Here is a 23,103-nt window from a genome sequence, read left to right on the forward strand (position 1 = left end):
GTACATAAATTATTGCAATTCAACTAAAGTAAATATAATCCGGGAAGAGGAATAAAGAGTTATGGGAGTTGATGAAACATGAGCCTTGTCAATCTTTCATTCACTTCTCTGTTTGCAGAATGTATTTTAAACTTTTTATTTTATTTTATTCATTTGTTCATTTATTCATTCATTTTTGTCCAACTCCTAAGTATCTCTCTAACTCATCTCTTACCCATTTTGCTACAGTCCCACCATGACTTCCAGTTTCATAGAAACTTCTTCCTGTATTAATTTTTTACAATCTTCTCCCTATCAAACCTAGATGCACATGAAGAATCACATGAGGAAACAGATACCCAAGCTCCTCTCCCAGGATTTTCTATAACTAGTCTAAGGTTAAGATTGAGTATAGCTTCTAGCTAAATCTTACTCTGGACTCATCCTAGGGTATCCCTTCTGTATCCATTTCTCATCTCCAGAATGGTTGAGATTCCCATTCAGTATGTTTTCTTAGCACCCTGAGACTACCTCTAAGCTAACAGCTGATCACACTACCATACTCATATTTAGCAATGGACCCTTTTACCAGCCTGGAAATTCCCCAGGCAGCACAACAATCTTCCAGTGTCTTCTCATTGTCTTGGGATAAAATTTAGAAACTTTACCTATGTAACCTGCGGTCATCCAGTCCAGCCTTCTTCCACCTTTCCTTTGCTCACACTTTCTCCTCTACTTTTCGTCTAGGTTTTCAAAGGTGTTAGGTTCTGTCCTCCTCACTCTATTTGGAACCTTCTCTCAGCCTAGAATGTTCTTCCCAGATCCCTTCCTCAGATGACTATCTCTAATCTCACAGGCTAGCATACATATTATTCCCCTTGAGACCTCTAAGCCCGGCAAACTAAATTTTGTAGATTTTTAAATCTATTCATGACATCCTACACCTTTGCTTAAATTCAGTTATAGGTACTAACATATTCAGTGTGATTATTACCTATCTTTCCCATGAAACTAAAAGTTCATCACACTAATATAAACATAATGTAGATGCTCAGTAAATATTTTTTGAAGGAACTAATGAATAAATGTGCACTTGGTGCACTTGTGCTATCATCTAAACTGATAATAACAGTCATAAACTTGGAAATAACAAAACAAAATTATTTTTTGAAAAAATAGCAACTTAGTGCCATATTTTAAAGATTAATTTTTTTGCTTTACTTTTTCTATAGTACTAACACAACTTGAGGTCTTCACTAATCATGAGAGAAATTTCAACCTGATTTCTAAGGATATTATTATGGAACAAGTGGCAGGCTATACCAGTTAGCACACAATAATATATATTTTTAATTACAATAACAAATCTATTGTGAATATTACAGTCGGTAAGAATTTTACAGGTAACTAAATAACATATACACCTCTAATAAAAAAATTAATCATAATTTCAAGCCAAGTACATATTTTAGAAACTATAAAATACAAAGAAAAAAAAAGATAGCTTGCATGTTAGTAACTAACTCTCAGTAATACAAAATGATAAAAATGCCAAAGCCTTTGAACTTGGTTGTGTAAATGTTTAACTAAATTTTAAGTATTTATGTGTATGTGTGCATGCATGCATTTTGTGTGTGTGTTACACACATATCTGTATATATGTATATTCCTTAATCTGTAAAATAGATTGCATGTATTATTGACTATAATTATGACATTATTTTGACCACTTTATGTTTCATGTTAGTAATGGTAATATATTTGAAAAAAGGTTAACAGTTATTTTCACATTATTATATCTACAACTCTCAATAAAATTACCACCCAAAATTGTCATATCTAATTTTTGAGTTATCTGTTTACTTAAAGCTATGAAAATTATTCCAAATATAGTACATCTTTATTCCTAAACTCTCAGATCCCAGTATTTCTCAGTCCTTCATGTCTTAAATTGCTCATATAATTTCAAGAAATGAGAAGTTACTAGTCTCTTATAATTCAAAATAAAATGTTATAACACAATACTCATTCTTATAAATGAAAGTAGATCATGAATTAAAACATTAATAATACAAAGGAGACTCTTTCATTTACAAATATATCTTTATTTTTGTTGCCTAATCTTAGTGAATCTCATCAAACAAAATCTGATCCTTATAAGCTACCGAATTTGCTATATACCACCTCCCTTGAAAAAAGGAGAGACCGAGAGACGGAGACAAGTTTTTACACAGATAGATCCAGAGAGGATGACTTCACCAAAGAGAGTCTTTATTACAGAAAAAAATCTCTTTTCCTTATTTGAGGACTTCACCTTGTTGGAACTTGTTTAGATTCAGTGTGGCTTCACAAAGATGTTACTCAAATATTTCAGGCCTTCCTGTGATCTAATGCTTTCCCACGGAAGGAAACTTTCCTCTTTGTGTGAGATAAATACCTAGAAAATATGTTTTAAATCCTCTTCTGAAAGGCATTATTAGTATCATGCATTCATTTATGAAGACAGTTCAACTACTCTATTTACCTTTTGATTTAATGCATCCATGCTACTTAAAAATTACATTTTATGATAATCACCATTTTGCCAAACCAAGTTTACCTTATAAATATTCTTTTGGTTAACTTGACCCTACTTTTAAAATTTGGAATTAGAGGGACTAAAGTAAGAAATTGTCTACAGTTATATAAATTTACAGAAATAAATTGATTAGGTTAGAGTGTAATAAAGTTAGTGCACTGGTTTTGTCTAGCTCCTCAGGCTACAAAATGTACACATATTTATATGAGGCAAGTTACAGTCCAATCTGGTATTTATCAGTTTATATGTGACATAATGTAATTAAATAACTGCTCCAACTCAGTATACTCTTACATGGAATGGAAATTGAAGATACTCAAAATATTGTAATCGGATAGCATATTAGGAAATCACAACGCAGAAGAAAAAGAAGAATCAGTCTATCGTATTATCCTTTGAAGTATGTATCTACATTTTTATTCTAGATTCATTCACTTTCTATTTTTCTAGTAATTTATATATGTCTCATCAGCAAACTAGTCCTTCTTGAGTTTACAAATTATGAGATTGAAAGCCCCTTCATCAATACAGTACACAATTTACTGACCTAATTACCAAACCAAGAGAATGAATTTTATGAGGAGACTCATAATATCAGGACCATCCTCTTCAATATCATGTCCTCTGTATTACAGAGCATGAAATATTATATGCAAAAGGGTTCGATGTTAGCGGAAAGAGGCAGTGGAAGTTGAATCAAGGAAAATCTAAAAAAAAAAAAAAAAACAACCTGTAAAAGTAGTGTATAAAAGTCATAGAGGGGTGAATTCCAGGTGAATAAATTTTATATATGTTGTTTCTAAAGGAGAATAAATGTGTCTCTAGTTATTCTTGTTCTTTAATTTTACTTGTAGGCATTTATTTACTGGGACACTTATGTCATTACTGATATATTATATTTTAAGCATTATACACTCATATATCTTATACACAGACATATTGACATGTGTATATACATGTGTACATATCTCACATACATATTGACATGATTTTGTAAAGTTAAGTTCCCCTCAATCTCTGGTTGTAGTGATGTTATGGCATAATGCACATACGCTTTCAAACATTAGCTATAATGTGGCCCCACAGCATGACAATAACATAAAATTGACAAAATAAAACCAATTAGAAACTCCAGGAATTGGCCTTCGTTACCTCACTATCTATCTTAACTTATTTTTCAGTTCCATATAACTGAGATGGCTCTATTCTTTTTCTGTCTATCACTCTCCTATGTCAGGATCAACAAATATGAAAAATTCTCAGGACTGCAGTAAAGGAGCCAACACATAATTATACAGTAAGCAAAAATTTTCACTTGTACAGTCTCCTATGGATCTTTATTCTCAGGCCAAGTAGCTAATTAACCAATAAGTTGGTACAGAGAACATATTTAGTTTGGGTTGCCATTTTCCTGGCTTCCTCCACTGCATGCAACATTTTTTTTCTTCTAGAAGGAAGCAAGATCCCTGACTTGAACAAGAAGCTTTACTCTGAAACACATTTGAGTTCAGGTGACATAAATTGCATTAGCTTCTGCATTAAAAAAAAAAAAAAAAAAAAGAAAGAAAGAAAAAAAGAAAAGTGCCTATCAAGAGCAAATTTAATTCATCCAACATTAATACAGCCATACTTTTTGCAATTTAGTGGATATAAAATGGACCAAGATGTAAACATGAGCCTTGCTATATATGGACAGAAGGTAAAGATTTCTCTTGGAAAACTTTGTAAATTTGTTCTCGATCTTGAAGATGTTATATTCTCTATACAAATGGAAATATTTAAACTTTTCAATAGGAAATATATATATAGAAGTTGATGTCAAATTTTGAAATCGCTCACAATACTAACGCTCAGTTCAAATTTATACCAGCCAAAATAAGTAGAGAAGTAGAGAGAGAAGAAATCACAATGAGCAAAGGAACCACCAATATCTTCAACTTTAGAGACACGGAAAGGAAGGACATGAAGAAAAATCTCCCTTTATACAATCTGAAAGATAATTAAGACAAATATATTTGAGAGTGTCTTAATTTGGCTCATCTTCTCAAATTCCCAATTTAAAATTAAGCTACTTGAAATATATTCTCCTGCACTTTCTCTTTTTCTTTTATTCCCTCAGACCCAGTCCAATTCTCTCAAATCTACCTCCACTATAGTTTTGAATCAGGTTCTCTTCTTTGACATCTACTGACAATTCATCTATGTCCTCACCATTTTATCCCTAAAGGGCTGTCTCTGCCTTTGGTCTTTCCACCTTTAATGACACTTTCACTGAGGTCACATATTGTATGTTTTAATAACATTAACCCACTTCAATACCTCTCAATAGGTTTTCATTGCTTTCCTTCCATGGCTGAATCTTTCTCAAAAAACCCTTTAACCCCATTTCCCAGAATTTCCTCTCTGTCCCTATACTTCAATCAGAAACACAATATCTATCAATCTCATGCTTTAAATACCCTTTCCACCCTATCCCCAACAAAACAACCACTTGTCCAAGTGGCAATCACAACACTCCTTTTCTTTGTAAGATTCTGCTCAGGTTATTTGCCAGGCGTGAAGCTTTCTCACAAGGTTCTGAAGAGCCTTTCAGGTTCTCAGTGCACTGTACAAATAAATACCTCAACTGCAGCAGCACTTGAGAGCAGTGATTTAACTCAGCCTGAATCTAAAGAGCTCAATCAACTGCATGTAGTAGGTGCACTCTAAATGTATGCTGAGAGAATAGATGAAGAGTGGTGAAGCTAGAGAAATAACATCGGTGCGGGGAGAATATCCATCTTCTGGTTTCATTGGCCTCTTGCCCTTCCTCACACCTTCTTTCTTCTACTCCTCTAATGAAAAAGGAATTTGTTTATATTCTACAGCAAACTGTAACTCTTAGGCCAAATATGCCCCACTCCTTGTTTTGCTATGATCATTGGATAAGATTGTTTTTTTTTAAATCATAACAAAATCAAAAGAAAAATAATATTTTGTGACATAAAATTATTTTAAAAATAAAATTTCTGTGTTTAAAAATTAAGTGTTATTGAAACACGGTCCTGCTCATTTATTTGCATATTGCCCATGGTCACTTTCTCCCTAGAAGGGCAAAGTTGAGTAGTTGTGACAGAGGAGGACCTACAGCCAGCAAAGCCAGAAGCAGTTACTATCTGGTCCTCACAATTCTGAGACATGCAGTCTAGTGCAGTAAGCTCCCTTTACTAGCGGAGGTACCAGGAGCCTATAAAAATTGGATAGTGCTCTGAATTCTTTCTGTTCTCTTGGGTTTATGTTATTCTAAAAAATCACCAAAGCTCAGATACTTGCTTGTATGTGATACCTATCAAACAAACTGAAAACGTTTGAAATCAAAAAAGTGATTTTTAAAATCCAATTAAAGAGTATTGTTTTGCCCCCTAAATAATTTATTTAGAATAATAAGACCAGAAGAAAAACACAAAAAAGAACTCCAACTTATCCAGCCAACCTTAAGTATTATTCTCTACTCCTGTTATCATTTTTCAGCTCTCTATATAACAAAGACTATCATTTTTTTTTTCACATTTCTCTTAAATCATATAGCCCCAAAGGGCACATGTCTAGTGAAATCTCACCAATGTTGAAAAGTAGTAAAAAGATTGTGTTCTGGATCCTCTTCAGTCAATGAGCCTGATTATTATTCTCATCTATTTACATAGCAGACTCGCATTGTTTATTACCCTTTCCTATAATTTAAGTCAACAATACTTTTAAAATAAGAGTATTTTCCACCTAAACACAACTCATTGCTTCAGGTTTTTTTAACTCAGTCATGAAAACTGGTTGGTGAAATATTTTAAACATGGTTGCATTTTTGCCAGTTGTTTCCCTCAATATTTATAAAGGATTAGTAGGGTCCATTTTAACATTGTTTCTCATCAGCATAGTCCAAAGATATGCAGAGACAATAAGTACATCTTTCTCTAGTTTACATTGACAAGTATCTCCCAAAAGAATCTCTGTACTCACTCCTGCTTCTCTTTTTGCCAAAATTTCTCCCGTTCTTATGTTCTCACAATGAAGTGCAAAATGAGAGAAGTACTATTTCAATTGCACTTAAACCACATTCAGTGAAAGAGAATCTCTCTAATCAGTGATGCAATACTCCCTAAATGGGCACTATAATCTCATGACCTTTAAACTGGGACATATAACACTCCTAATTTGATTCACATTCTCTCCTTGCCTCCACTCCCATATTTATCCCATGTACCTTTTCAGTTTTATTGCTTTCCTGGCTTTTCCCTCCACTTAGATATCTAGATTTCTGATTATTTCCCTCAAGAATTAGTTTATACTTATATACCAAATAAAGTATTTGTTCTTACTCTACTAAAAATTGTTGCTGCTTAAATTTTTGTAAATCATTTTTATTTTCATTGAATGGGGAGAGAGATTAGGGAAAGGTTGTAATGTTGGGATATGTTACTTTTCTTTTTATCATTTTACTCTCTTTGTTATATCACTAATAAAGATGTTAAATCAAATCTCACTTGAAGTTGATCTCCAGACATCACCCAAAATCGTTACATTCTCATCTCTGATTGCCCTCGGGTATTACCACCTCTTAACGAGATATTTTACTTCCACAGAGTAGTTTACAGGAAGCATCATGCAGAGTCCTTTAAAGATTGTTTGCTCTCATTTTCTAACTGCAGTAAAGGCTTTTCAATGAACACAAGCACATATAGAAGGACCAGGCCAGGCTGCTACATCAAAAATAAATTTGAAATGTAAAATAAACATCAGAATGAGAATAATTTTAAAAGAACACTAAGGCTTGTCTTAATTTGCCATCTAAATATTAACAGTTGGTATGACATGAGGATCATGTTGAAAAACAGTATGAAAAAGTATCTATCATCTTACATTTTCTAGTTGCCATACACAGGCCACCAAAAGGAGAGCTTTTCTATATATGTGTCTCAGATGGTTCACAAGATTCCTAAATCTTAAGCAATTTTATTTGAACTATGTCAAACACCTAATGTGATCAAAAGATATAAAGACAGGTAATACAGATTATCAAGATAGAATCTCTAATCCCTTATGCTAAACTAGCCTATAGGTATATATAGCTTATCGTTAAATCACAGACTGTCCCTTACATCCAAGTGCTTGTGGGAAACAAACACCTGCCACCCTTAATACTTTCTCATTAGATGTTTCTCTAAAATCTCAAGAGCATTTTAATGAGCTTCTTTATCAAACAAACAAAAATGTGATTTGGATGCTAAGAAATAGATAAGCTTAGACTATATTTTAAATATAATTGCTAACTAAAATCATGCTTTTAGTTTGATGGCCATCACAAACATTGCCAAAATATAAGAATGGCTTAATTTGTTATGTGTTCATTTGGGATATTTTTACCATTTCAATTTTATCTGACAGTAGTCACAATTAACAGTTTATGAAACACTTTTCTTGAAAGACTATTGCAAGTATTGAAAAGTTAGAAACTTCTTTGTCAAAAGCTTTGACAATGTATAAGATCTAATTTGCAAAAGAGCCAAAGTATTATGAAGACTTTTCTTGTCTGCCTCTCCCCAACCCCCATTAAAAACAGAAGGTATTAATCACTTGATTTCAAAAGCAGCTGACTGATGCTATTCACTGGATAGGCCATTCTCACTAATGTGGCCCCATGAATAACTCTCAAGGCTTTTATTATTGCTCTGAGTGGACTCTTAGTAGCACAGCCTCCCTTTAGCAATCCTCATCCCCTCAGGCTCCAAAAGGATTATAGATAGCTGCTGAAAAGAAAGCATCATTGGTAAAAACAAAAGTTTTTAAAGAAAAAAAATGGGAGCAAAGTGGACATATTGGAGACAAGTCATGATTCATGGCCTGTACTGTGTTCTGCCTCTCTTTCTCTTACTCAATACACTCTTTAGTTTTATTACTGGATAAGAGGAGACCAGACCAGTGCACTTCTCCTAGCAACCAATATCAGTCAGCAAAGAAGGCATGTCATCTGCTCAAAAGGAAAACGGAAGAATTTGGGGTCATACAAAGCCAGACACATGTTCTTTTGCATTTGATCCCAAATTGATTATCAGAAAGGATTCAGTAAATGCTAAATAATTCTGTTTTATGTGAATGTTAACAATCCATAGAACTAAATATCAGCTTGTCGCTTGCTATATAGTAGTTTCAAATGCTGGTCCAATTCATTCATTCAAATGTTCAGTTTTTCACTTCTCCAACACTGCCTCCCGCCCATTATTGTTCATAGAGATTGCATTGCCCCTCCCAGGTATATCTTTGACCCTCATGGAATATTTCAAATGTAAAGATTATTTGTTCAGAAAGCGATTGCCTGATCATCTATCTTATTTGCATGCCATGTTTAGCTTCCACTTGGAAAGATTAAAAAAGATGCTTTCTGAAAAATGAACAAACTTGGAATTTAAATTTAACATGATGAGACATTTACTGAGAGCCTCACAATATGGAGAGCATTTCATAAGCTCCAACTGATGAACATCACAGATGTTACAGTTTAACATAAAAGTACAATAATTCATAGCCTGGAAAATGTCCTTCTTAAAATAAAAGTTGCCTGTTGGATTGTGGGTAGAGGGCAGACATCAAACAACTCAGAAGTTTATTCCTATCTTATAGCCATGCATGTACGGGGTGGCGGAATTAGATATTTTTGCCCAAAAAGCTGTACCCACATGTTATACATACTTTTCCCATTCTTTTTTCTTTCCTTTTGTATTACAAGTTGACGATATCCAGGCTTTCAAATCACAAAAGCGGATTGAAACACTTAAAAAACATACTTAGCTATCAAATCACCTACATGTTTTCATGATAACCAGTGAGGAACTCCCCACTTAAATGTGTTAGCACATTTTTTTTTTTTTCTGGTGAAGTTATTAAGCAGCCTTTGTGAAAAGAAAGGCTGCAAACTCTTCTGAACGACAGCTTAAAATCTGAGAGAGCAGGGCTCAGGTACTATAAAAATACTTTATCATTGTTAGTTTTTAACTCTTGAAATGATCACTTCAGTGAAAAAAAGTAGTTCTGAGAGTTTCAAATTCAATGATCTAACTCTTTGTAGTCCATTTCTCAGGAAAAAAAAAATACTGAGAAATGTTGTTACCCGGCATTTTCTTTTTAAAAGGCTCCATTCTTCTTACTCAGTTTCTCCTGCAATCAATGATTGAGATGGGGAGGGGTTCACATAATTGGCACTTAGGTGATGGCTTCTTATTGAAGTTGTGAACATCCAATAATATGTTGGACAGACAAGTTCTTACGTATTTAAGGAGGGGAAGGTCTCTAGTTTAACAAACCAACAATGAACTCAGTTTTCAATAACTACACTGTATTTGCCAATACATTAAAGTTCACTTTAACAAAGATATAAGATACAACTTAGAAGCATGTTGCTAAGTACATCCTGAATTTCCCTCAATTTAATATAACTCTAAAAACTATACTTTATAATTATCAGATATACCTAAACAAATTAGTTTAACTATATCTAGTATTTGCTAATATGTATAAATAAACATCGTAAAACTTTAAAAGTGTGGCTATAACATCGACTTATAAAATTAATAATGTTTTCTTTATAAAGAAAACCTCTTAATTTTTGAAAGTCAACATTTCTCCTCTTTCTGATTTTACTTATGAACACTTTAATAGATTATAACTGTTGGACAAGTTTTGGATGAATTCTTTAAATTCCGAATGGTTTTAAATGTGTGTTCCTTCTTTAAATTTAAAAAGTGGTGCAATGGAATAGTTGAGTTACAGTCCATGTTCCCCAGCTCATTTCCAAAAGGATGAGACCAAAAACTAGGGAAAGAGATCCCTCATTTCCAAAAAGCATGGACCAAAAACTAGGGAAAACTCTATAAAAGAAATGTAAAAGTAGCTATTGAGCCACTCTCCTGAGTAAAAAATTGCTGTGGTTCTAGTTATAATGACCATAAACTAAATACGCTAGCTTAATATTACTGTTTTTACAGTATCAATTGTTTTAATTTTATTTATTCATGAAGTAACAATAACTACCATTGGTCATTAATGAATAAAAGTGGATGTGAATCATAAGACTAGTGAATTTTGCCTATGATATGTATTCAGGTCATTAAGCTCACAACAAAATATAGAAATATACCCTATGCATATTGGACAATGAACCATAACTATTTTCAAAGATGAATGCTTGTGGTTTTCAAGAATTTTTACAGGCTAAATTTTCTTCTTCTATTGTACTCAAATGTAATATAAATGATAGGACATTTAATTAAATAACATAATAATAGAATTTGAGGCTCAGTGAGACATTGGAGATTACACAGTTAAATCTTATCTCTTGTTTGTTTTTTTTTTTTGTTTGTTTTTTTTTTTTTTTTGGTAAGGATCTAAAATTATACATTCAATTAATAGGAAAGCTAAAACTGGAGTCCCGAGCTTCTGGACACTCATTACTATCATAGCAATAGTAATGGAATTATCTTATTTGAGTTATCTTTTCTGATTTACAGAACCATTCAATATACAAATCTGATTAACAGGTAATTGTAAAAAATATTGGAATGAACGTCTGTATTGTATTAAAGATAGATAAATGGGCTATCTAGAAAAAAATGTGAGTAGAGTCTGTTAATTATTTAAAAGACCTTCTGTACGAGAACCCAGTAGGTTTGTCTTATCCAAGATTTATCTTATGGTATTTTATATCAAAAGTAAAGCATATTCTGGCTAAAATGTAAATCTGTCAACATGAACTTTAATGCAGGGTTTACAAGCATGTTCCATTTGTTAACCAATTGATTTTGTAGTATGCCTCTTGTGTTTACCCCTTTCATTCACAATATCACTCACTTGGGAATCCCATTTGTTCTGTAATTAGCATACAATGTAATGGAAAAGCACATGTCATAGCATGTTTGTCACAGTAGCATAGTATGGCCACAGTGAGGCTAAGGGGTTAAGAGGTAAAAGTTCTTAATCAGTCACTTGAACTCTCATGCTTGAAAGATTATATGCAAATTATAATGAGATGCTCATTGTAGTCCAAAATTAGCCTGAAAGCTAAAGTCTTCTAAACTTTACTGCTAGTCCATACTAAGAAGAAAATGATAATAAAAATATTACTACTAATAAAACAGTAATTAATAATTCCTAAATGGTGCTTGCTAAATACTTTCATGATATATACATCATACATATTTCCATATATGTATAATGCATGTAATATATATTCTTTTTATCAACTGAATGATATAGACATTATTACCATGCCCATTTTACAGAGAAGGACACCAAGGCCAAGAAATTTTAAATTACTTGCTCAAACACACTCCATAGTGTTTGTTGACTGTCTTTCAATAATTATCTTATACTTCTTACCTTATAAACAAAGTATATTACAATTGAACTAGACTTCTTGCCTATTCCCTAGCACTCCTTTGTCATTTCCATGCCATTTCTCTTGTAATTCCTTTTGCTAGAATGCAATTTACAAATTTTCTGCCTATTAAAATCCCGCTGTCCCTCAAAAGCCAAGGTTAAGTGACTCACTTGGTATGGACTCTTCTTCCCAAATTGTACCAGCTGGAAATCAGCTATTCCTTCTCTGAGTTCCCAGACTATGCTGTATATACCTTCAACCCCCATTTAACAGATACTACTTTTTGTTTTGGTGACTTGAACACTTTTTATCTTCTCTAGTAAAGAGTACTCTACTTGAAGGTGGGAATTATTTAACAGATCTTTATGTTCCTCATAGAGTCCCCAGAATGTTGCCTTGTTTATAAATAGATGTTCAGTAAGCATGTGCTAAAGCAAATGAATAACTTTATAGTATCTCAAGGTAACGCTCTTTGTTGACATGTTGACATGTTCAGAAAACAGCTGATCATTTTTGGAACATGAGTCTTGTTACGGAGTCCAGGGCTGAGAAGCTGGAAATGGTCTCTCAAGAAAAGCATGGTTTAGAAATAAAACAGCCCTGGATTATAGTTTCAGCTCTGGCACTGTGATAAAGCACAAAAATTCTCTAAGCTTCAGGTTTTCATATGTCCAACCAATGAGACAGATGTACCACATAATTACAAAACTTCTAGTTTTGAGATGCTATCATTCAATAATGTATAATTAGTATTGTTGAGATCTCTGCTAAGAGTGACAAGGTCAATTTGGGTTAATTTCATTTTACAGGGCAATTGAAGAAAACTTAGAGAACTATCACTGAAGGGATTAGAAATTAGGACTCTTAGAAAATTAAGTCATATTATAATACAAAATTGTTTCACTAAAACATTATATGCCACTAAGAAAGGCCATTCAACATTATCTTTCCATGGCAAATTAAAAGAATATATTTACCTCATACATTGCCAGTGGGAATGTAAAATGATAGAGCTTCTTTGGAAAATACTCTTGCAGTTGCATAAAAGGTTAACATAGTATATGACCCAGAAATTCCACTCCAGGTATACATTCAAGAGAAACAAAAATATATATGCACACAAAGTTTAGTACATGTATGTTCACAGCAGCAATATTTATAACAGCCAAAGAGCGGAAATAATCTAAATGTCTATGCATTAATAATTCAAAGGATAAATGACACAAAACACTATTCAGCGATTAAAAGTAATGAAGTACTGATACATGCTACAACATTGATAACCCTTAAAAACATCAGACTAAGGGAAAGAAGCTTGTCACAAAAGATCATATATTGTATGATTCTCTTTATATAAAATGTCCAGAATAGACAAATCTATAGAAACAGTGGGTAGACTAGTGGTTTCTTAGGGCTGGAAAAGGGGTAGATGAGGAGCATGACGGAGGGTTTCTTTTTCTTTCTTCTTCTTCTTCTTCTGCTTCTTTTTTTTTTTTTTTGGTATGATAAAAAAGTTATAAAATAAGATTGTAGTGATAGCCACACAACTCTGTGAATATGCTTAAAACCACTGCTATAAGCCATATGGGTGAATTATATAGTATATGAATTACATCTCAATAAAGTCTTGGGAGAAAATACTTAAGTAGAAAAATTTAGAGAATGTCTATGTTTGCCTTTATCTCAGTTTTAAAAAATATATTTTTCAATTCAAACTCCTTGATTTTCTTAAAATCAAAAGTAGGTCTATTAAATTGAATCTCAGTTTAATGCCAATGAGAGTAAATAGGATCCTATCCAAGATGTTTGTCACAGCAGATAGGGTGAGACAATGCCCACTGTCAGGGACATTCCTTTCTTTTCTATAAAATTTGTATTTTTCAATTATAATTGGGATACAATATTATATTAGTTTCAGGTGTACGGCATAGATTAGAGGTCTATATAACTCACAAATTGATCACTCCAAGAAATCTAATATCCCTCTGCTTCCATACATATTAATTACAATATCGTCAACTATATTTCTTATGCTACGCATTGTATCTCCATAACTCTCCTGTAACTACCCATTTGTACTTCTGAATCCCTTTCCCCCTTTTCACCGCCCTCCTCAACCCCCTTCTCATCTGGTGACTCTCAAAATATTCTCTGTATCTATGAGTTTGTTTCCCTTTTTGTCGTTGTTTATTTTGTTCTTTAGATTACACATGTACATGAAATCATATTGCATTTGTCTTTCTCTAACTTACTTCATTCAGCATGATACCCTCTAAATCCATCTTTTTACTTTTAGCCTGTATGTCTTTTAAACTGAAGCGAGTCTTTTGTAGGCAACATATTTAAGGGTTTTTGTTCTCTTTTCCATTCAGCCACCTATCTTTTGATTGGAGTACTTAATTCTTTTTCATTTGAATTACTTGTTGATAGATATGTAGTTATTGCCATTCTTTATTCATATTTTTGACACATATTTTTTCATCTTAAAGAAGTCCTTCCAACATTTCCTGTAATACTGGCTTGGTGGTGATGAACTCCTTTAGCTTTTTCTTGTCCGGGAAGCTCTTTATCCTTCTACTCTGATTGATAGCTTTTCTAGATAAAGTAGTCTTGGTTGTAGATCTTGGGCTTTTGTCACTTTGGATATTGTGTGTCAAGCCATTCTGTCCTGCAAAGTTTCTTTTGAGAAATCAGCTGCCCGTTTTATGGGGCTCCCTTGTAGGTAACTAGCTGCTGTTCTCTTTTCTCTTTGACATTTTAATTATGATGTGTCTTTGTGTGGGCCTCTTTGGGTTCATATTTTTTGGGGACTGAGACTCCTGGGGTTGTATGTCTATTTCTTTCACCAGGTTAGGGAAGTTTTCATCATGATTTCTTCAAATATGTTTTCAACTTCCTTGCTCTCTCTTTTTCTCCATACCCTTATGATACGAATGTTAAGCTTTATGTTTTCCTGTAGTTTCATTAAATTATCTTCATTTTGGGGGGATTTTTTTTTTCTTGTCGCTGTTCTGATTGGGTGTCCTCTACTATTTTATCTTCTATATTGGTGATTTGATCCTCCTCTTCCTCCACTCTGTTGATTCCCTCTAACGTGCTTTCATCTCAGATATAGTCTTCATTTCTTACTGGTTCCCCATTATAATTTCCATCTCCACTTTTATGTGTTTTATCTCTTTGTTAAAGTTCTCACTGAGTTCGTCTATTTTTCTCCTAAGTTCACTGAGCATCCTTTTAATCAAAGTTTTGAACTCTGCATCTGTTAGATTGCTTGACTCTGTTTAAATCTTTTCCTGGAGCTCCATTCTGTTCTTTCATGTGTGAGATGTTTCTTTGTCTCTCCATTTTGGTTGTCTTTCTATGACTGTTTCTGTGTGCTATCTGAAGCTCCTAAGTCTCCTGCTTTTGTAGCATGGCTTTGTGGAGCCCAGCAGCACAGTCTTGAGAGGGGTCTAGCTGCAGGCCAGGTTTGGCCCCAGCCTATGCTCCTCTGGGGACACCTGATAAGAGTCAACAAGCTATCCATAGACGGCTGCCAGCAGTGCTGTGTTTACTGTTGCCTCAAGAGGCCATGCCAGAAACCGAGGTTAGCTGCTGCAGGTATGGGGCTTGGAGCTGCTCAGCAAGGGTCACAGGGCACAACGAAATCTCCACTGGATGTTATTTGGGTAGGGTCGCAAGTTATTAGTGGTGGAGTTTCAGGAAATAATCTGAGTGGAGCGACCTCTATTATCCAGTTTGATGCTGTCTCAGCTCTGCACTTGCATCTGCACACTGAGAGTGGGGAGGGCTAAGCCAAGGATCAATGGATATCTCCAGCAATTCCTCCCAGAGAAAACCTCTCCTCCAGCTCTCCCACTGAAGGCCTGAAACTCAGTGTTTCCCTGAATGTCCCTGGTGCCCCTCCACTCCCACAAGCAGCCGCCCCAGAACTAGAGCTCAAGGCAAGCAAGTCGGTCACCCCAAAAGTCTGGTCAGTTGTGGTCACAGCGCCTTTAAGAAGAACATTTGTACCTGCCAGCTGCAGCAGCTGTAGCCTCTGTCACACTCACCCCATGAGAGTGGGAAGCCTCTCATCTCCGACCCCTTTTACTGTTCACAGGTGATTTCTTAATTCTCTCCCTAGCGATGTTTCCAGCCCCCAGGTGACTCTGCTTGCTGTTTGCTCCGTGGTTTTGTCACAATTTTGGTGTGGTCACAAGAAGAGATGTACAAAGCCTCTCTTCTCTACGTCATCTTGACCAGAAGTCTCTAGCTCTTTTAAATGTTTCTGGGAATGCTACTTCAAATCTTCCTCTTTTATTCAATTATTAGAGGTCTATATATCTGGAGGCTAATTGTAGAAGTAAGCTATTTAATTCTATCTCAATACTAGAATAATAATTTTTACCTGTTGCTAACGCTTAAATGGAAAGCTGCCCTAAACGTATAGAAAAGTCTCAATTTCTGGACTAGTTATCCTCATATAAATTAACATTCCTTAGTGCAGTGTGTATGTATCTTTTATTGTACATCAGAATCATTAGAAGCAGTATACTATCAAACTATACACATCGCTCAGCAGTGTGATAAAAAACACAGCAGTGTTATTATGGGAATCGGGGCAGAGTGACCATGAAAACCACCATCATATAAAATATATTTGGTTAGATGAGGCATATCAAAGCAAATGGTCAATTCTGTATCTCCTGCCAGTTGAAAGGCAGATTACTAAATCACCAGAAATCATGATATCCTTTGTGTCAAAATATGCATGTTTGATAATTCTGTTTATCTACACACACACACACACACACACACACACACACACACACACACACACACTACACATATACACATCAAAATATAAATAAATTAACCTAGTTCAAAAGGTAAATGCTTCATGTATTGGGCCAGGGCATAAAAATAAACATCTCAAAAGTACTTCATAAGCACATTTTCACCAACTGAACAAATATTTGAATATCTACCATGTGTTACCTTGTACTCTAGGCATTGGAAGAACATTGATAAACATGACAAATGTAAGTCCCTGCCATAGTAGCTCAATGTTAGAGTCAGACAATAAGCTAACTAACATCTTACCTATCCAGTGTTGAGGAAAAATTTTCCATGGGACTTTCATGTTTCTGCTTGTCTTGCTAGCAGAGGCACTAACTACTCTTTTTTTTCTAAACTATATTTTTAAAGATATTTATATAGAAAACAGTCTTGTATAACAGAGATAGTCTCTCTTGGGAACAGAGGGCAGATTTGTTTACTGTTTAATATAGTCAAGAAAGCGCTTTCCTCTAGGGTAAAAGTTAGGCAGGTTTACTTATTTTGCATTATAAAAGATTTGGGCTTGCAAGCTCAGGGTTCTTCAGCTGTGAGGCTAATCCACTATGTCTGCATCATCTACCTGGTACTCAATATACTGCCCCCAAAGAACTTCAGGGTCAAGATAAATGAACATAGACACAAAGTTATCCTGCTTGCTGTAGCATGACTAATTAAGTCCATCATCTCTTCTCTGGAAGTCTTATGTCTTCTGCCATCATTCATGAAGTTTTGGCAGTCTAATTTCTTAGTTGCAAGTAAGGTAAGATGTCAGTCCTTTTACAATTGCTGATGCACACAACACACACACATACATCTAAGAGGTGATAAGTTGTATAAAAACTTAAGACAGGAAAAGGAGGCAATCTGATAGCATTTATGGAGAGTAATTTTAGTTTGGGTGGCCCATATATCTGAAGAGATATTAGATAGAGACTTATTAAATCAATTGAAAGACTTATCCAGACAAAGGTCTGAGGAAGTACATTTCAGGTAGAAGGAACAAATGCAAAAGTCCCGAGTTAGGAACAGAATAGCAAAAAGAAATTTCCAAATCTAGGTTCTACATAGAGACTGTGAACAGATGTAAGGGAGAGGCCTGAATTTGAATAGTCAAACTGCTGTGAAGAGTTCTGAGGAGAAACCATTAGAAGTTCCTGAGCAAGGAGGTGCCATGATCTTATTTACATGTTTTTACAAGGTCCCTCTGGCTACTGTGGAGTAAACTGAGATGGGGGTAAGGTATGAGGTTGGGAGACACAGAAATGAAGCAAATGATCATTTATCAGCCTGGTATAATAGTTCAGATTTTGTTCAGGATGGTAGTGGTTAAGTTAGTAGGAAACATTTGGTATCTAATTATTTGAATGCATCAAAACAATATGATGAATGAATGGATGCAGAGAGGGATAGGTAAATGGGCAAATATATAATAATCAAATACAGTTAAATAATGGTAGAATCTAAGCAGGTATATCTGTGTGTTTGCTGTATAATTCTTTCAATTTTAATGTATGTTTCAAGATGCTTGTAATAAAATGTTTGGGGAAAATCACAAACACAGATAAAATTATTGGTATTTCAAAGGGTTGTAAAAATTAATAAACAGAAACCTCACTTAAATTGAAATAAGGAGGTCAAAATAAAAAGTTCTCACACCCTGCCTGGATCACAAAGCAGAACAGGAGAAACCTTGTTTGTAATAACCTTTCTCAACTTCTTTTTTGTCTCTATGAAAGAGCTTCCTCTTTGTTTTAGCAGACTTGCACGTGCCTTACCATGGTTGCATGTACCAGGTTGCAATTCCTTGTTGTGCCCAAATAAACCCATTTTGCTGAAGAAATACCTGGCTAACTTTTTTTATGGTCAACAGTGTTTACTAGCAAGTTGAATATGGGCTGTGAGAATGCGTCAAGAACAATTCCTAGTTTGGGGTCATGAAAACCTCTGTGAATAGTGGTGCCATTTACTGAGTTGGTGATTCTTAGATAAAGGGGCAGATTTCTATCCCAGGCTTCAGTTTGAAATATTCTTATTAGACATCAAACAAAGGTGTCAAATAGTCAACTGGATCTATCAAGCACTATCCAGGCACTGGAGCTACAATGTATATATGAGAGCTAAATTGTAGCCTAATAGAACTTACATTACTCCACAAAATAATTACGGACATTTGAAAAGCATCAGTTTAAAGATGAATTTAAAACCCATGCAACTAGATAGAAGATTTTAAGGATTAAGTGCAAGTAAAGAAGAAAACACTAAAGCTTGAGGCCTAGGTTACTCCAACACTGTTTTGAATTAGAGATAGGTATTCTGGGTGAATATGCTACACTTTAGATGCTATATCAGATCTCTATTATGGTAAAGCATACTGTTGACACATTAAAAAGTTTGTGAGAATTTTCCCTAAAAGACTTTATGTAATGATTCATTCATGTTTTATTCAATAATTAAAAACAGGAGGAAAATCAGTATCAATATCAAAGTAGTGATTTATGTTGATACATCTATACCTGAAGACACGGTAAGAAATATAACAATACTTTTCTTTAGAAACAAATCTACAAAATGGCACTCTATATGTTTCCATTGTCTGCTTGAACTATGCCCTGTAGGCTTCCATCTGCCTAAAATGGAAAAAGATAGGCTCTATACAAAATAAGTCTGCAGAAAGTTATACAGTATGATTTAAAAAAAAAAAAAAATGATGAGTCAAGATCCCAACTGAATATACCCAAAGGTAAAACATTATTGACATCTCTTTTAAATGAAGATTTTCTAAATTATTATTCAACAAACACCCTCACCTATTTTTCCACCAGGTCCAAAAAAGGAGCAATTGGAGGAAGAAAAAAAAGAGAAGGAAGAAGAAAAAGGGGAGGAGTTAGAGGAGAAATAAGTAAAAAAAGACTTTTTTTCTAATGCTCCACAAACACCAAATTGCATATGGGAAGTAAATGTATCCCCTGTAGATTGTAGGAACTACTGATGCAGATATTACTAGATACACACATCCAACGTAACATAAGCTCCTTTCATTACTATATATGTATCCAAATTGATGCAATGTGCTTACATATCCATATTTTTATTATCAAAGATGCTATTTTATACAGGCTGCTCAAGAATGAGATGGCCAGAATTATTCTTTCCATAAATCATGACTTTTTTTCTTTTTGTAAGGTACTCGTTTTTGATGTTCTAAGAAATCCTTTTGGTTTATGGTCCACATGTTGCCTGGAATCAAAGGTTATTCAAACAAAGCCAATTCAAATGCGGTATTACCGCACAGTTCCGAAAACAAATTTCAGGTTACTTATATGCAATTCAAGTTCTAAAATGGACTACATATGGCTATAATAACAAGCCTATTACCAAATGAAGCACTTTAGCAAAATGTATAAACCTGTATGAGATTATACATATTCACTTTGCAAACACATTATCTTTATCTCTCCAAATACAATGTGCGCCATTTTCATTAAAGAATATTTAAGGATTAAAGATAAAAAAAAACATTTTTTTCACAAGTATTGTGAAATTATTGAATTAACAGATATGTGGGATACAAATGTAATTAAAAAGTCTTGTAATGGTTCATTTTAGTTCTCTGCAAATGATTGCAAAACTATATTTTTTAAAAAAATAAAATGTGGAGAACAAAGATGAAACTCACTACATATTCTCCTATTATTTAAAGAAAAATCTGCATTTGGTTAATTAACCTGTATCAAATAATAAAACGTGTATTTCTATCCCAAATAGAAAAAGTTTGCCTGTTGTTATCAACTAACTTAATATTTATTCTCTATAGATTCCTACAGACACAAGATATTGAAAAATCATAAATAATATTAGCACATATCTTCTATGAGGAGGCGAAACTCTAACATTTTTCATATACCATAAAAATGTACATATAAATAACCCACCAAGCAAATTTCAATGCAAATCTATGTATCATTTGTCACTGAATAAAATTAATTTCTGTGTCTAGCACAAGGATAGTCAGTATATCTTCGAAATAGTACAAGCCTCTCTGAATTTGAAATTCATGGGGGGAATGAGCACACACTTCTAAGAAGAATAATAAGTAAACAGGAATCATAGGATTCTGGAAGAGTAAGAAAGCTTAGAGATCCTACCAAGAAACCCCCTCATTATTATGTGAACACTCAGTGCCAGGGTGTTGAAATGGCCTAGAGGGCAGTGTTGTCTACATCCCAAATTTCCAACAATCCCTATGGAGAGGCTGTCATCATCCTGGAGTAAACCAAAGGCAATCCAGTGACAAATGTATGATTTACATACTGATTCAGTAAGTGTCCACAATTTTCCTTTGCTTTTGACATAGATGCTCAATACAAAAATTAGTTACACACGTGCACACACACACACACACACACACACACACACACACAAATTTAATGCTGCCTTTTCAACTCCTCAACCCTTTTTTTATTACATTTTTTACTACATTATGAATTTTGCTGCATAATTTTGGCCCAGACACCAATTCCTCCTTTATTCTATAAAATTATACCAGAACAAAGGTCCTAGGTGTGTCTCTGGGGCAGGAGGGGCAAGGTGGTGGGTAAAAGAAAGAAAGGAGAGATAGAAGGGAGAGAGGCAGGGTAAGAGAGAGGGAGGGAAGGAGAGAAATGATGTCTTGCTACTGCCGTTCCAGCAAGCTGGTTAATTGCATTTGTTTCATATATCTCCAAACACTCTGGAACATTAATTACTTTCTGTAACACCAAGCTCTTCTGATTCCCTCTGTCACTTCCACTGAGCAATTTAATTGTATTACCCCTAGCCATACACTGACTCAAAAAAAAAAAAAAAAAAAACACGAAAAAACAAACAAAAAAAAAAACAAAAACACCGTGGTGAAAATTCTGTATTCTAATAATATATAGTTTCTGCGCATATTTCTGATATTGAAATATGTAAATTCATGTATTATAATGACATGTTATTCAAAAAGTTATATGAAAGTCTTATCATGAAAATTAAAACACATTTTGGAAAAACATGTAAACCTTTTTTGTTTGCAATGGAATATAATGTAAACATATTATGAAGGTAAATTTATTAAAGAAAATGCATTGTGAATCATTAGATATTATAGATATTGCCACACTATGATTCACAATTATTAATTCTTAAACATCTACTACTTAGAAGTGAAAGAGAAGAAGAAGCACTGTGCCCACAAGAATGCCTTTCCTACTATTGCTGGGGGCCAAGGTACTCATGTGGTCCACGATTGAAAACAGCCACTTGACAGTAAGTAAACTCATCTGTATTGCCTCATGTTTATAGAAAGGCTTCCTTTCTGAGTCCAGTGCATTTGGTTCGGTGCAGCAGTAGCTGCCAAGAACAAAGTTAGCTCCTACAGGCAATGCCCCAAATAATGAATTTGTCCACAATGCATATGCTGGAGGAAAGTTTATGTAGCAACGAGCAACTGTGATGGCTCAAATATTTGGATCAGTACTCCTCAGATTCTTTACAAGTACAATAATTTAAAAACTAAAGTACCATAATCCACATTTTCGAGGGGGTGGGAATCCTCTAGTCTTCTCTTTAAACCAATGATTTCCACTGATATAAACGTCTTAAGTCCCTAGAAGACTAATACCAAATATCCTTTTGACTTCCTTCTTTGAACAAGCAAAAAATGCATGTTAATGATTACTTCTACTTGTCATTCAAAAGAGCTCAAAAAAAATTTTTTTCCAGTCCTCTCTCAAGAAACTGACATCCAGTGAAAATATCCCAGAAAACCAAATCTGAACAAAAGACAGAAGAATCAGAGGCAGAACGCCCTGCTGCTTGACAGACTGACTCAACCTAGTGGGAGACACCTCCAGCACCTGTTTCAAATCCCCATTGTGTTTGTCCCTGGAGACACACAGCTAAGTGTTCCATGCCCACAGCCTGCCCAGAGCTTATGCTTCCCCCTTCTTGGAGCCTCGCCCAGACTTACTTTTGATAGTTTTCTCCCTATGATCTAAATTCTTCATTCTGATTTCATTCGAGGAGGGTACTCACTATAACGAAAGGGATACACATTAATCCCCAAGAGAACCTGTCCCATATTCCTAACCCATCAAACATTTATTAGAACATCTATTATCATTATTTTTCTTCACTTGAATTTCTAAGCCAAAGTTCAGATACAAGAACACCAAATAGAGAGCAATACCAGAGTATTAGACTCATTCAAGAGATTTACTTTAAAATTTCTTTTTCTAACAAAACTAAGAATCCATCATTTATTATCCAACTCCTTTATCAGTTAATTACAACAATAGGT

At 34.3% G+C, this 23,103-nt stretch overlaps 1 protein-coding gene across 33 annotated transcripts in view; it reads right to left on the minus strand.

The window, feature by feature from the left end:
• ROBO2 (roundabout guidance receptor 2) overlaps positions 1 to 23,103 on the minus strand; it is a 1,504,157-nt gene that overhangs the window by 524,003 nt on the left and 957,051 nt on the right. The window lies entirely within an intron of this gene.

This window comes from Rousettus aegyptiacus, unplaced genomic scaffold (assembly GCF_014176215.1).
Source record: "Rousettus aegyptiacus isolate mRouAeg1 unplaced genomic scaffold, mRouAeg1.p scaffold_m13_p_4, whole genome shotgun sequence".
NCBI classification, from domain to species: domain Eukaryota; kingdom Metazoa; phylum Chordata; class Mammalia; order Chiroptera; family Pteropodidae; genus Rousettus; species Rousettus aegyptiacus.